Source organism: Mauremys mutica, chromosome 2 (genome assembly GCF_020497125.1).
Source record: "Mauremys mutica isolate MM-2020 ecotype Southern chromosome 2, ASM2049712v1, whole genome shotgun sequence".
Taxonomy (NCBI): Eukaryota; Metazoa; Chordata; order Testudines; family Geoemydidae; genus Mauremys; species Mauremys mutica.
In genome coordinates this window covers 60,747,357-60,761,570 of record NC_059073.1, presented here as the reverse complement: position 1 = coordinate 60,761,570, position 14,214 = coordinate 60,747,357, and the positions used below count along the sequence as shown (strand labels likewise).

The window sequence follows — 14,214 nt, the reverse complement described above, 5'->3', positions numbered from 1 at the left end:
CGGTGGGCTGGGCGCTCGGTACGGGTAAGGGCGGCCGTTGGCTCCCCGTTGTTGCTCGGGCCGCTGACGTTCAAACTGACCAATCACAACGCCCCGCCTCAGGGCCGGGCTGGTGTTAAAAACTGCCAAGGTAGGGGCAGTTTTTGCTACCGGTCGGGCTCATTGGCGCGTGCAGTGCCCGGTCACAATTTGCTACCCGCCCTTTCTCGTTGGTCCGGGGTAGCAAGTTCTGACCGGCCATCAAGCACCATCACAGCTCGATGACAACGGTGAGAGGTAGCAAACCCTGGTGACCGTTGTTGCCCTTTACAATTTGCTACCATTCTGAAATCTCCATTGTAAATGAGGACACCAGAGGTATTTTTAAAAATGTAAAAACTTTATGATTGTAACAAGGTATATAAACAAGAATAGCTTACTTTACATTGCAGTGTTTTTTCAAAAACAAGCATCTAAACATATATCTAGATAGAGAGTTAACATTTTTTTCTTTACTGAAATGGACATTAAAATAATGGGCAGCACATGAAGCACTGCTGGGGGAGGCTAGCCCCCTGCCCTGCCCATTCCAACCTCCACCGTGGCCGCCAGCCCCTGCCCCAGGCTAGAACTAGGGTTGCCAGGCGTACGGTTTTCGACCGGAAGGTCTGGTTGAAAAGGGATGCTGGTGGCTCCGGTCAGCACTGCCAACAAAGCTGTTAAAAGTCAGGCTGGCGGTGCTGTGGGGCTAAGGCAGGCTCCCTGCCTGTCCTGGTTCCGCACTGCGCCCTGGAAGCGGCCAGCAGGTCCGGCTCCTAGGTGGGGGGGACCACGGGGCTCCATGCGCTGCCCACGCCCTTGAGCACCGTCTACGTGCTCCCATTGGCTGGGGACCATAGCAAATGGGAGCTGGGGGGGCGGTGCCTGCGGGCAGAGGAGCGCACAGAACCTCATGATCCCCCCACCTAGGAGCTGAACCTGCTGGCCACTTCCAGGGCGCAGTGCGGAGCCAGGACAGGCAGGGAGCCTGCCTTAGCCCCACTTGCTGCTGGGCGGAAGCTGCCCGAGGTAAGCCTGCACCCCAATCTTGAGCCCCTGCCCCAGCCCTGAGTCCTCCCCAAACCCAGAGCCCCTGGCTGCACCCCAAACCTCTCATCCCCAGCCCCACCCCACAGCCTGCACCCCCTATTTACTGAATGGTTGCAATGATTTAATGCTAATATATACACACTTGGTTTCATATTATCATATCAGAGTCTTATGCTATATATTGATTTGCTATGGCCTGTGTTGCTAATATCTTCTCACTAATGCTAGATGCTAGTGTTTTGTGTCCACGTTCAATGAAGCAGTTAGCCATGCTCAAATCACACAAGTTCACTCAATATCCATTATTAAGCACAGTGAGTACAAGTATGTGCAGTTTCCATTTTTCTTTCTTAATATCAGGAAGATATTATCCTCACTTATGTTACATTTATTGAAAATACTTTCACATTAACACTACATGCAAACTATGAAAATAAGTATCTAAAAATTGCCTCCAGTTCCTCAGGGAGGATCTTTCATATGTTATCTCATCACACAAGGGATTAATTATTAACAATTCTTTTGTTTCCATTAATGTTATCTGTAAATGTAAATATATATGCATGTTATTGGTAATATAATAATTTCAATACTTGTATAATGATTTTTCAAAACATTGCATGCAGATATTCTCATTTATTATGTTTCACTAACTCAAGATAAAATCATATTGTGAATTCCTTGATTAAAACACTACAGACTATATTCTTTATTTTTACATTACCAACATAACACTTCACACTAGCATTTTATTTTTTAAACTTCAGTCCTCAGAATTTTTTAAACTTCAGTCCTCAGAATTTCAAGACTTACACTGAAGTTCCAATTTTATTTGCACGTATTAAACTGTATTGAAAACCCATAATACAGGAAATTATAACACTGCTACACAGCTGTATTTGAAACCTGTTATGTAGTAGAACATTTAGTGCATACAATGCCAAAGTATAACCATGGAAAACATCTTACCACAATAACCCAATGAGTTTGTTGGTGTCATCAGGCATCTATACTAGGCCTGAATGGACCAAAGTTATTTTATGCTTGTCCAGAGTGCCTCCATATTAAACTTTAGTTGAACTCCCAGGCCAGAATTAAGAATGGAATGTGTAACTGCTCCTTATCAGTGCAACACTGACACCAGGAGATAGGCCCCTTTTTACTACTTGTATCTGGCTTAGGAGAAGGAGGGAGGCAAAGTAATAAATCCAGAAGTAAACCAACCTAACAGCCTTGAAAAGTTACTAACAAAATGAATTGTTTGCTGTCAAGGATGATTTAATTGTTAACTATACAATGTATGTACTATATAGGAGGGAAGTAAAGGAGGGGGAGGAGAATAGTGGGGGGTAATGAGGATGCCTAGTTGAAGTCATGTATAAGAAGAGACACACAGCTTATGTCTGTGTGCAGGATTTGAGATTGCTATGTCTCCCTTGCACCTTTATTTGGGCTCAAATAAACTTTTTCTGCATTCTCCACCTTGGTGTGTTTATTGGAACGAAGCACACCGGGCAACGAACCACTGTTTGCTGCCTCAGGCCTTTTGGGCCGGCAACAAGTTGGTGCGTTGAAAAGAAGCAATAATATATCATTTTGCATAATTCCACTCTGTGTTCATTGAAAAAAAGAATTAAGAATGCAGTTATACTTTTCAATGAAGCAAACCATGCAATGTAGATTATTCTGTATTTCTCAATTTCAGTACATGCTTACTATCACTCATTCCCCAACATAGCATTGTATTTGCTGTTTCTTAAAACTGTGCTTATCTGCCTTTATGAAAATGTGCTTTGCCCATGTTGGGCATGAAAGCTTGTTAACATTTATCTTCTTCAGTTTCATTTGTCTTGCTCTGCCTGACAGAACGCTAATGGAAACTACTGACAAGATGGCTTGTACTTGTTGACATTTAAGCAAGTTTTTAATGTATTAATCATTGTGGCACACAAAGAATGTAATGTAGTTAATAAATACATACATGGAAGGGATCCTTACTGTTACAAATAAGTTATGTAAGATGGATTACAAATCTTTTCTTTTTAAGACCCCATGTGCTCTTTCTTACTTACTTTAAAAACTGACTAACCAGTGCACATACTGGTGTTGAAGTCATGGCCCTACTGAACTGTATAGCAATAAATAAATAAATAAATAAAATGGCTACTAGCCTTTCATAACTGTTGTTCTTCAAGATGGGTTGCTCGCATCCATTCCATGCTAGGTGTGCGTGCACCATGAACACAGTTGCCAGAGATTTTTTTTCCTTTAGAAGTATACCCTTGCCTATTTACTGGTATAAGGGGCACCCTGGCCTCACACCCTCTCAGTTCTTTCTTGCTGGTAACTCTGACAGAGGGGTAGGAGGGTGGGTCATGGAATGGACATGAACAACATATCTTGAAGAACAACAGTTACAAAAGGTTAGTAACAGTTTTTTCTTCTTAGAGTGCTTGCTCATGTCGATTCCATGCTAGGTGACTCACAAGCAGTATCCCCAGAGGTGGACTCAAAGTTCACAGACGTGCTGATTGCAACACTGCTCTACCAAAACTGGGATTGTCATGGGGCTGTTGGATGATGGCATAGTGGGACATGAAGGTATGAATTAACAACCATGTCACAGCCCTGCAGATGTCCTGGATTGGTGTCTGCATGAGGAATGCTGCCGATGAAGCCTGGGCTCTTCTAGAGTGGGCTTTCACGATGGCCGGAGGCAGGACCTTCACCTGCTCGTAGCAGGCCTGGATGCAGGTGGTTATCCAGGACAAGATTCTCTGGGATGACACTGGCAGCTCTTTCATCCTGTCCACCACTGCTATAAAGAGCTGTGCTGACTTGTCTAGTTCTTTCAGTGTAGAAGGCCAGGGCCTGTCTAATGTCTAAGGTATGTAGATGATTTTCCTCTTCGCCTCTGTGAGGCTTCAGAAAGAAGACAGGTAGAAAAATGTTCTGGCTGTTATGGAAACGTGAAATAACCTTTGCTAGGAAGGCCATATGGGGGTTCTGAAGTCAACGCTCTGTTTTCGGAGACCCTCCTGGTTGAAATAATTGCCACTAGGAAGGTGAATTTCCATGAGAGGAGCAGCAGTGAACAAGATGCCAGAGGTTCAAAGCGGGGCCTGTGAGCCTCAAAAATACCAGATTTAAGTCCCATGGGGGAATTGGGTCGCAAACCTGCAGGTAGAACCTCTCTAAATCTTTGAGGAACCTGACTGTCATTTTATGAGAGAAGACAGATCAACCTTGGACTGGAGGGTGGAAAGACAAGCTGGTTGTCAAATGAATCTTGACTGATGACAGAGCCAGACCTTGTTATTTCAGGTGGAGCACAGTCCAAGATGAACTGCAGGGATGATTGAGATGGGGAAAGATTCCGTTTGGAGGCCCAACAAGTGAAACGTTTCCACTTAGCCAAGTAGTTTGCCCTGGTGGACGGTTTTCTTGTACCTAGCAAGATTTGCTGGACCTGCTCTGAGTGAGCTCGCTCCTCTGGATTCAGCCACGCAGCAGCCATGCTGTTGGGTGTAGGGAAGTGAGGTTCAGGTGGAGCAACCGGCCTTGGTTCTGCGAGACCAATCCTGGGCATGGTGGGAGCTCTAGCGAGGTTGTTTCCAAGAGGTCCAGGAGCATGCCAAACCAATGCTGGCATGGCCACACCAGGGCTATCAAGATAACTTTCACCTTGTCCCTCTTGATCTTTAGGAGGACCTTGTGAATTAAGGGTATTGGTGAAAAGGCATACAACAGCTCCCCCGCCACAAGAGCAGGAAGGCATCGGACAGGGAGCTCTTGCTGAGCCCGTTGGTATTTCCTATTCTTTCTGGTGGCTAACAGGTCCACCTGGGGAGTCTCTCACTTCTGGAAGACGGCATTGACTACATCTGACTGAAGGGACCCCTCGTGGTGAGAAGAAAAGGACTTGCTTACGTGATCCAACAATGCATTCTGGTCTCCGGGGAGGTGTGACGCCTTGAAGTGAATGGCATGCTTCACTGAGAAGTCCTACAGTCAGACAGCCTCTTGCCAAAGGGCTGAGGAACAAGTTCCCCATTGCTAGTTGACATAAAACATCGAGGCTGTGTTGTCTGTCAAGACCTGCACCACCTTGCCTGACAGGTGGAGAAGGAATACCTGGCCGTCCAAGTTTATCACCCTGAGTTCCCTGATGCCTGACGACTGGAGCCAAGAACATTGCCTCATTGTGACCACAGTTGCCATCGTTCTGGCCACCGAGTAAGTCAGGTCCAAAGGTGCCTGGAGAGAGGTGCTGGCTATGGTCTTGCCTTCCTCCTGGATGGCAGCAAACTCCTGCTTAGACTCCTGTGGCAGGAAGTCTTTGAACTTGGACATTGAGTCCCCCAGATTAAAGTCATATCTCCCCAGCAGGACCTGCTGGTTCGATATGTAAAGCTGTAGGCTGCCAGTTGAATTAACTTTCCTCCCAAGAGATTCGATCTCTTTATTTTTTGGTGTGGCACTGGGCTACCCTTGCCTGCCAGTTTTGTTTGCTGCCAACACCATTAGGGCCCTTGGGCGGGGGTGGGGGGAGAGGAGTATAAGTACTCAAATCCCATTGCAGGCACATATTACTTCTTCTCTGCCCTTTTATGTCGGAGGCAGGGAAGAAGGGGTTTGCCAGAGGGTCTTAACTGGCCTCAGCACCTCTTTGTTGACTGGAAGGGCCACTTTAGAGGGAGCCACAGCAGCCAAGATGTCAATTGGGCTGTGGGTGGACTCTTTCAATTCCTCCACTTCCAGCCCAAGGTTCATGGTGACCTGCTTCAGGAGTTCTTGATGAGCCCTAAAATCATCCAGTGGAAGGGGGTTGGAAGGGCCTTCTCTTGCCTTGTCTGGAGACAACGAGGAGACTAGTGCTACTGGAGGGGCTGGTACTTCCTCCTCAGCCTGTCCTATTTCTGCCTAGACCATTTCGGTGACCTTGGTGCCAGGATCAGTTCCGTAAGCGTGGTCCAGGGCTGGACGGGATAGCGCCGTGGTATGCCTCTCGGATGCCACAAAGTATGACCGCTGAGAGTCCCTGAAGAAACCCTCCCAAAGAGTCCAACTAATTCAATTTTTCCCCTAATTTATACATTAGTAATACAAGGACATGTCACATGAAGAAAACTTGTTAAGCAACACTTTCAAAGGTCAAGCAAGAGGTTTCCTTCTGGTCATTGATTAACCCAGCGTTTTCCAAACTTTTTTGGCCACGGAACACTTTTAGCCTATTACGGAACACTTATAATATTATTTTGTAGTCTTTTTTGGTTTTCAAGTAAAAAATTGCATTATTTATGCTCAAATATATTTTATTTTATAAAACAAAGCAAAAATACAAATTTAAAATAACTTGAACTAACAATTTCTAACTAGAAAGCACGTATAAAGTAGTACAAAAATCAAGTGCAAGAGTCAAAATTAAAAACAGTGTTCTACTTAAAAAAATCTGTTTTTATATATACACAAACACCAAACAAATTAGATTTTTACTAGGAAAATCTATTTTTATCAACAAATACAAATTTGGATTTAATGGGATTGGTGTTTCTGCATTTTTCTGTCACAAATTCACTTAATGTTAGGAATAATGCTGGAAACTTGAATCCTCATGTCAGGCGCAGCATCAAGTCTATTCCTATATTTGGTTTTTGTTGCAGTATAATATGAAAATCCTGTCTCACACAAATAAATTGTAGCAAAAGGAAGGAGCACTTGAACTGCACGTTTAGCCACATTAGGGTACTCTTCTATTAGGCTGCTCCAAAAGTTATTCAGTGGAAGATCCTTAAACTTTTGTTTCAAATCAGAGTCAGAAATTAAGTCAATTAGGCTTTCATAATCGTGCGCAGTAAAGCCGACTGATTTGGCTGTAATTACAAACAGATTTCGAACCCAAGCATTATCATCAGTAGTTATAGGAAAATATTCTAATAAAGAGACCTGCAAGTCACGTAAGTGCTGTAAAATGGTGCTGGAAAAATCTTCATGGACTGTAGAATTTATTTCAGTCAGAAATTCATGTACTGTAGGGAAGCAGTCAAAGTTATTCTGTTCTACAGAAGATGCCCAGAATTCCAGTTTCTTTTTTAACGACAAAATTTTATCCATTGTAGTAAAAATGTTCACATTCTTTCCTTGTAGCAACAGATTAATTTCATTAAATTTTGCAAAAATATCTGCAAGATACGCAAGTCTCATTAGCCATGAGGAATTTGTCAGTCAGTTATTACATTTTTGTCCTGAATTATCTGAAGTGAAGAATACCAGTAGTTCACTAAGAAGCTCAAAACGCCTCACAAGCACTTTTCCTCTGGATAGCCACCTCACTTCCGTATGTAAAAGAAGTGTTTTGTGCTGACTACCCATTTCCTCACACAAAATTTTAAATAACCTGGATTGAAGTGGTCGAGATTTGACAAAATTGATAATTTGTACTGCTTCATCGAGCACAATTTTCAGATATGCTGGTATTTTTTTTAACTGCAAGTGCTTGTCTGTGTAGAACACAATGGCTCTTAGTGCTTTCTTGTGCCACACTTATGATTTGCGTTACAGCTCCCTTCATCTTCCCAATCATTGCCCGAGCAATGTCATTATATACCATACATCAATACATTTTCCCCAACTAATTTCATGCTTTCTGATAAAATTGTTGATGCAGTTGAATATTTCTTCTCCAGTCGTGTTGCTTTGCAGAGATTCACGTAAGAGCAGGTTCTCTTCAATAATATTATTAAATCTATATCGGACAAATACTAGTAGCACAGCAAGTTCTGAAATGTCAATGGACTCATCTAGCTGCAATGAATACTCATGGCAAATTTTCAGTTGGCAAACTAGCTCTTTTTCTATGTCATCGGAAAGATCTTTAATATGGCATGCAATAGTATTATTTGATAACTGTACAGCATCAATTTTTTACCAGACTGCTTGCTCAACATGCATGTTATAATATTTTTCGCGCAAGGCTTGATAAGTGTTTCTCCAATAGTCTGAGCTTCTTCGGCAAGCGCTATATGGTAACTTAATCAATAAGATGCCTCTGTTGCACTTTCGTTGTCTGTTTTAGCAATTTTAATCATCAAAAGTTTACATTTTCCAAGTGAGTCATGCTGCCTCTTGAAAAAACTTATATCTTTGTCTTTGTATTCAGCATGCTTGGTTTCCAAATGCCTACGAAGTTTAGCAGGAGTCAATGAACTGTTTACTAGTATTTTGTTGCACATGACGCACTGCGCATCAGGAATATATTTATTTCCAACACACATAAAACCGAAAGACAAATAACTTCCATCATACTTTCATTTTGGTCTTTTAACACCTGCTTCTTCTTGTTTTTTGATATACTTCGGTGGAAATTCTTTCACCTTGGATAACTCACTAGTACTAACAGATTTTTCGGCAACAAAAGACTGCGATTGTTCATCCTCACTTTGAAGTGTCACAATATTTTGCTCATTTATTTTGGCCACAGTTGGAGTACCAGAAGAACTTGCTTTTTGTTTCAAAGTTCCTTCTTTTAGCCACAAATCCATGGTGATTAGGTTTAGTAACAATATTTAAAAATACTGATTTTTGTAAAATTTTGTTGGTAACAAATATTTATATTGTTTTGAGCGAAGCTAGTTTAGTTGTACTTATCGCACACACGGTAAAGACCCACAGGTTTGAACGTGTTGAGTGAATAGCTTATATTCAACATGGCATAAAGAGAATGGTGTGTGCATACTGCTGCAGTTCACGCAGCCTCGAGTAGAAGGGGTACAACGTCACTAACTGAAACATGCCCGAAAGGGGTAGACGTCAACATGCTTGCATGCCTCCTTCTCTTTACGCCATGATATTCAATATGAGATCTATCAATAACTGGAAAAAGAGTTTTATGTTAATTATAGTTATTCAAAAAGAGTTGTAAACTACACTTCAAATATGCCAGATTTAAAATTTTAAAAAATTTAAAGACCCTTTTTTTTAAAAATTACGATTCTTTCATGGAACACCTATTCACATTGTGTGGAACACCAGTGTTCCATGAATACAGTTTGGGAAACACTGGATTAAGCAGGTGTGGTTTTTCAGAGTTTGCATGCCTTGAGGCCCTGTCAGACACATTCCTGAGAGTACATAGACAGCCTTCCTGTTCTTCTAAAATGCATGTATCAGCAATTTCAACACAATGCTTATCAGGAAAGATGGGGGCGGGGTGTCAAGCTGCCCGTTCTGTGGCACCCAAAACCCCCTCGCCTCCTGCCTTGCTTAAGCGAATGCTGCTGCATGGCCAATTTACGGCTTGCTGACATGGCTGCTTTTAGCAATAAGCAATAGTGGTTTCAGGCACTTTACTGGTTTGCCAAAATCTCCCCGTACAGAGTGGGCAGTACCGGAATGGACAACAAGTCCTTCACAGCTTGGAAAGCCTCTGGAGTCGAGAGGCGTGAGGGACCATGACTGCTCCCAGGAATCGGAGGTGGGTCCCAAGGCTTGGTGCCCTCGGGGGGATGGAGGGGTGTCGCTGGAGCTGACCACGGCTCTGAGCATGACAAGTGGCCTGGTACGGGTCTCATCACATCCCCCCTTGTGACCCTCTTTGGCGACAGGGAACGTCCTCTTTCTGCACTCTGTTTCCTGTGCCTCTTTCTTGGCACTGGGGATGGTGAACGGTGTCAGGAAAAGCACGCAGCCAGTAGTGCACTTCATACTGAGGCCAAAGTTCTCAGTGCTGATTCGGAGCAGATGGCTCCGAACCCAGTCTGAGGGCTGCCTCCATTAGCAGAGCCTTCAGGTGAATGTCTGTTTTTTTGAGTTCTTGGCTTGAAGCCCCTGCGGATCTTACATGATCTTGTCTTTGCCTTGCATCCGACGAAGTGGGTATTCACCCACGAAAGCTCATGCTGCAAAACGTCTGTTAGTCTATAAGGTGCCACAGGATTCTTTGCTGCTTTTACAGATCCAGACTAACACGGCTACCCCTCTGATACTTGTCTTTGATGTGAGCTTCCCCAAGGCACTTCAGACAGGCTGAATGTGGGTCGCTCACTGGCATAGGTTTGCTGCAAGTTTGAAGCCTGGAGACCAGGGCATGTCCAGTTCTAAGAATGTCCCTCTAAGAATGAGACAACTAGCTATACTCTATCTCTAACTCTAACTATAATTATAAATATATACAAAACTGTGAAGACCACACTAGGAAAGCTACGTAACAAAGTCCTGAAATCCCACAACCCTTTCAATAACAAAAAAAACTTTACAATGCTTTTGTGTTCACATCTCTCCTCTACAGCTGTGAAACCTGGACACCATACAAATAGCATATCAAACAGCTAGAGGCCTTCTATATATGGTCTCTGCGTGCCATTATGGGGCTCCGCTGGCAAGACAAAATTACCAACCTGGAGGTTCTCCAAAAGTCAAATGCCACAAGCACCGAGGCCAGGCTGATAAAAGCCCAACTACGCTGGGTTGGACACATCATTAGGATGCCTGAACATTAACTCCGCAGAAAAATGTTTCTATGGAGAATTGGCACAAGGACACTGGAATCAAGGCCACCCCAGAAAGCACTATAAGGATAGCATCAAGAACAGTATACACTTCAGTGCAATAAAACCGCATGATCTCGAGAAGTGTGTGTCAAATAGATCAGCATGGCGACACACAATATTCAGAGCTATCCAAGCCTTTGAAGAGGATGAAACAATCGACTGTTAGCTGAAAGGGAAAAGCGTTATACCACTACTATAGCTACCAAGACCCTCATCAATGACGTTGTCTGCCTGATCTGCTTACGAGTACGTGCATCACACTTTGGACTTAGGAGTCACTCTAGAATCCACAAAAAGAGAGAGCATGAAAACTTCATCATCAAACTGACAGACTACGCGAAGAAGAAGACCAAACCACTATAGAAGGAAAGCCTTGCAAAAGCAAGAAGCCATTCAAGTAACTGTCACAGGCGGTAAGAAGGAACTGAGTAGGTGTGGGGCCAGTGGTGCCCCATATACTGGTACAGAGGAACGAGGCTCTACGGGGTGCTAGGGCCGGCCCTACGGATACCATTAAGAGGAAAAATCTCCGGCTACTGTGAATGTGACGCATGCACACCTAGCATGGAATCGACACGAGCAAGCACTTGAAGAACGAATGTGGTCTTCAAGATGTCAAGGATTGTATCTCAGGTATATAAATCAAAATACTTCTGAGTACATTTTGCTGAGTACAAGTACAGCAAAATGCTGCAATTAGAGTTTTATTTTCACACTTTTAGGCTATTTGGACTTAAATGTGTTTTACCACATATTCATCTGATGGTTTAATTATTGATAAAATTGATATTTCCATGTATAGTCACAATAAGTGGCCTACCTTTCCACTTGCTTTCTTGACCACACAATACAAATACACATCTCACTGCTCTACAGCCAAAATGCTTCTGAAATAAATGTAGTCAAACTTTACTAATTCTGGGTCACTGAGAACAAAAATGATGCTTAAAATTGTTGATTGGCTCTAGTTTTCAAGTTATGCTATTGGGTCAGTATATACGACCCATGACTTGGGAATAGTGGAGGATAAGTGAGTTATAAAGGGAAGGGCTCTCAATTTAAACCAGAAATGACTAAAATACATCTTTGACTGGATCTATGAATAAATCTATGACTGGGTTTGGACAGTACTTGCTTTTTAGGCAAACAATGAATGATGCAATCTGAAGCTGGTATTGCGTCATACATGATATGAATTGCATCATGTTATTCCTAGAAGTCATGGATGATGCAGTCATAACGAAGCTTACATCACTCTGCTGAACAAATTGCCCTATATCAGCTCTGGAAATCATACAGTGCCGTGCTCTCTTATTTGTCAGTGTTTGATTTTGCAAAGGGACACATTTCTGTTTAGCCAAAGTGAGCAGAGATGATTCGTACTTGTGTGAACAGTGCAGATAACTTCTGCTATGTTTGTGGTGAAGTGACTTTTGCATCACAAAAGCGCAGTATAACCACTATGGTTAAGAAAGCCTATCACCTTTATTTTGGCGGCAAAATTGGAGATCAGGACAAGAGGTGGGCCCCACACATATGCTGCAACACTTGTGCAACAAATCTTCGCCAGTGGTTGAACAGGAAAAGGAAATCTATGCCTTTTGCAGTGCCAATGATTTGGAGAGAGCCAACAGATCATACCAGCAATTGTTACTTCTGCATGGTGCCTCCAGTTGGGAAAGGTGTGTCAAAGAAGAAAAAGTGGACTGTGCATTATCCAAACATTCCATCAGCTATACGCCCAGTACTCCACGGAGAAGGACTGCCGGTTCCTGATGCACCAGAATCATTCTCACTTGAGTCAGACGAGGAAGAGGATGAAACTTCTGGTCCTGAACCATCAATGTCACAGGACCCACATTTTCTCCCATCCTCCTCCTCTGAACCACACCTCATAACACAAGGAGAACTGAATGACCTTGTCAGGGATTTGGAACTACCCAAGAGTAAGGCAGAGCTGTTGGGCTCCAGACTACAGCAGTGGAATCTCTTGGCAAGTGATGTTAGGGTTTCCATGTTCCGTGACCGTCAAAAGGATCTTGTCCCATTCTTCTTCATGGAAGGTGATCTTGTAGCCTGCAACAACATCAATGGTGTGATGGCAGCCCTCAACATCGTTCACGATCCAGAGGAGTGGAGACTGTTCATTGATTCATCGAAGATGAGTCTTAAAGCTGTTTTACTGCATAATGGCAATGTTTTGCCATCAATTCCAGTTGGTCATGCAGTCTATATGAAGGAAACCTATGACCACATGAAACAACTTTTGAGGTGCATAAACTATGACCAACATCAGTGGCAGCTTTGTGGCGATTTGAAGGTTGTTGCTCTCTTGCTTGGTCTGCAGACTGGATACACAAAGTACTGCTGTTTTCTCTGCGAATGGGATAGTCGTGCAATAGATTCCCACTACATCAAGAAAGATTGGCCACTCCGACAGTCATTGGAGCCTGGGAGGAAAAGTGTTCAGCATCCACCACTTGTTGAATCAAGGAATAATTTGTTACCACCCTTACACATCAAGCTGGGTCTGATGAAGAACTTTGTCAAGGCCATTGACAAAACACAAGCAGCTTTCAAGTACCTCCGTGGAAAATTTCCAAGGTTAAGTGAAGCTAAGATAAAGGAAGGTGTCTTTGTTGGTCCTCAGATTCGTGAACTTCTTCGAGATGATGCATTTGACCATGCACTGCGTGGCAAGGAAAAGACGGCATGGAAAGCCTTCCAGTTAGTGGCAATAAATTTTCTCGGAAACAACAAGGCAGACAACTACAGGCTGTTGGTGGAAAACCTCCTCAAGGCATACAAAAGCCTTGGTTGCAACATGTCACTAAAGATACATTTTTGGCACTCTCATCTAGATTTTTTTCGCACGGTGAGCGATTTCACCAGGACATTGCAACAATGTAGAAACGCTATCAGGGCAAATGGAGCCCATCAATGCTTGCAGACTATTGCTGGACAGTGACAAGAGATGCTCCATTTAATGAATACAAGAGACAAGCCAAGAAGCGCCGAGTAAACACTGAATAGGACTAAACTATGTACATAATAGTTTTTTGCCTTTTGTTTCATAATAAATTTTATTTATATAACCCTTTTGCTGATTTTTAAAATGTTACATAAACAGGACAGGTGAAATATTATCATGTAAAGCAACCATAAACACATGAAAAGACCTAGGTTTACAATTTATGATTAAAACTCTACTATCTACACAATATACATAGACATAAAATGTAAAATCTTAAATAACTTAGAAACAGTAGCCAATCAGTTGTTTTAATTGTCATATTTGAATTCAGCACATCAAAATACATAATAAATAGTACATTTTATCTCTGAAGCAGACAACTTCTCAAAAATTGTAGACCAGTGCAACAGATGATGGAAAAAAAGAGTTAAAATTTCAAAAATATTTGACAAGTCAGTCCAGTCACCATCCATGTTTATTGCTATTTAAAAGGTACCTCATCACCCAGCCATCTTCTTGGCTTCAGGCCAGGAAATGAAAAATTATACAAACCGATTTTTCTCATTTTGGCCTCCAGTTTCTGTGTAACCTTGTGGGTCTGTAAAAATGTTACGAGGAAAAAAA

General features: G+C 42.7%; 1 long non-coding RNA gene across 1 annotated transcript in view; it reads left to right on the top strand.

The window, feature by feature from the left end:
- The first annotated feature begins 77 nt into the window (after window positions 1–77).
- LOC123363591 overlaps window positions 78–14,214 on the top strand; it is a 29,712-nt gene continuing 15,575 nt past the window's right edge. The window contains exon 1 of the long non-coding RNA XR_006576824.1: window positions 78–357. This is a non-coding gene — a long non-coding RNA (uncharacterized LOC123363591). The remainder of the gene's footprint in view (window positions 358–14,214) is intronic.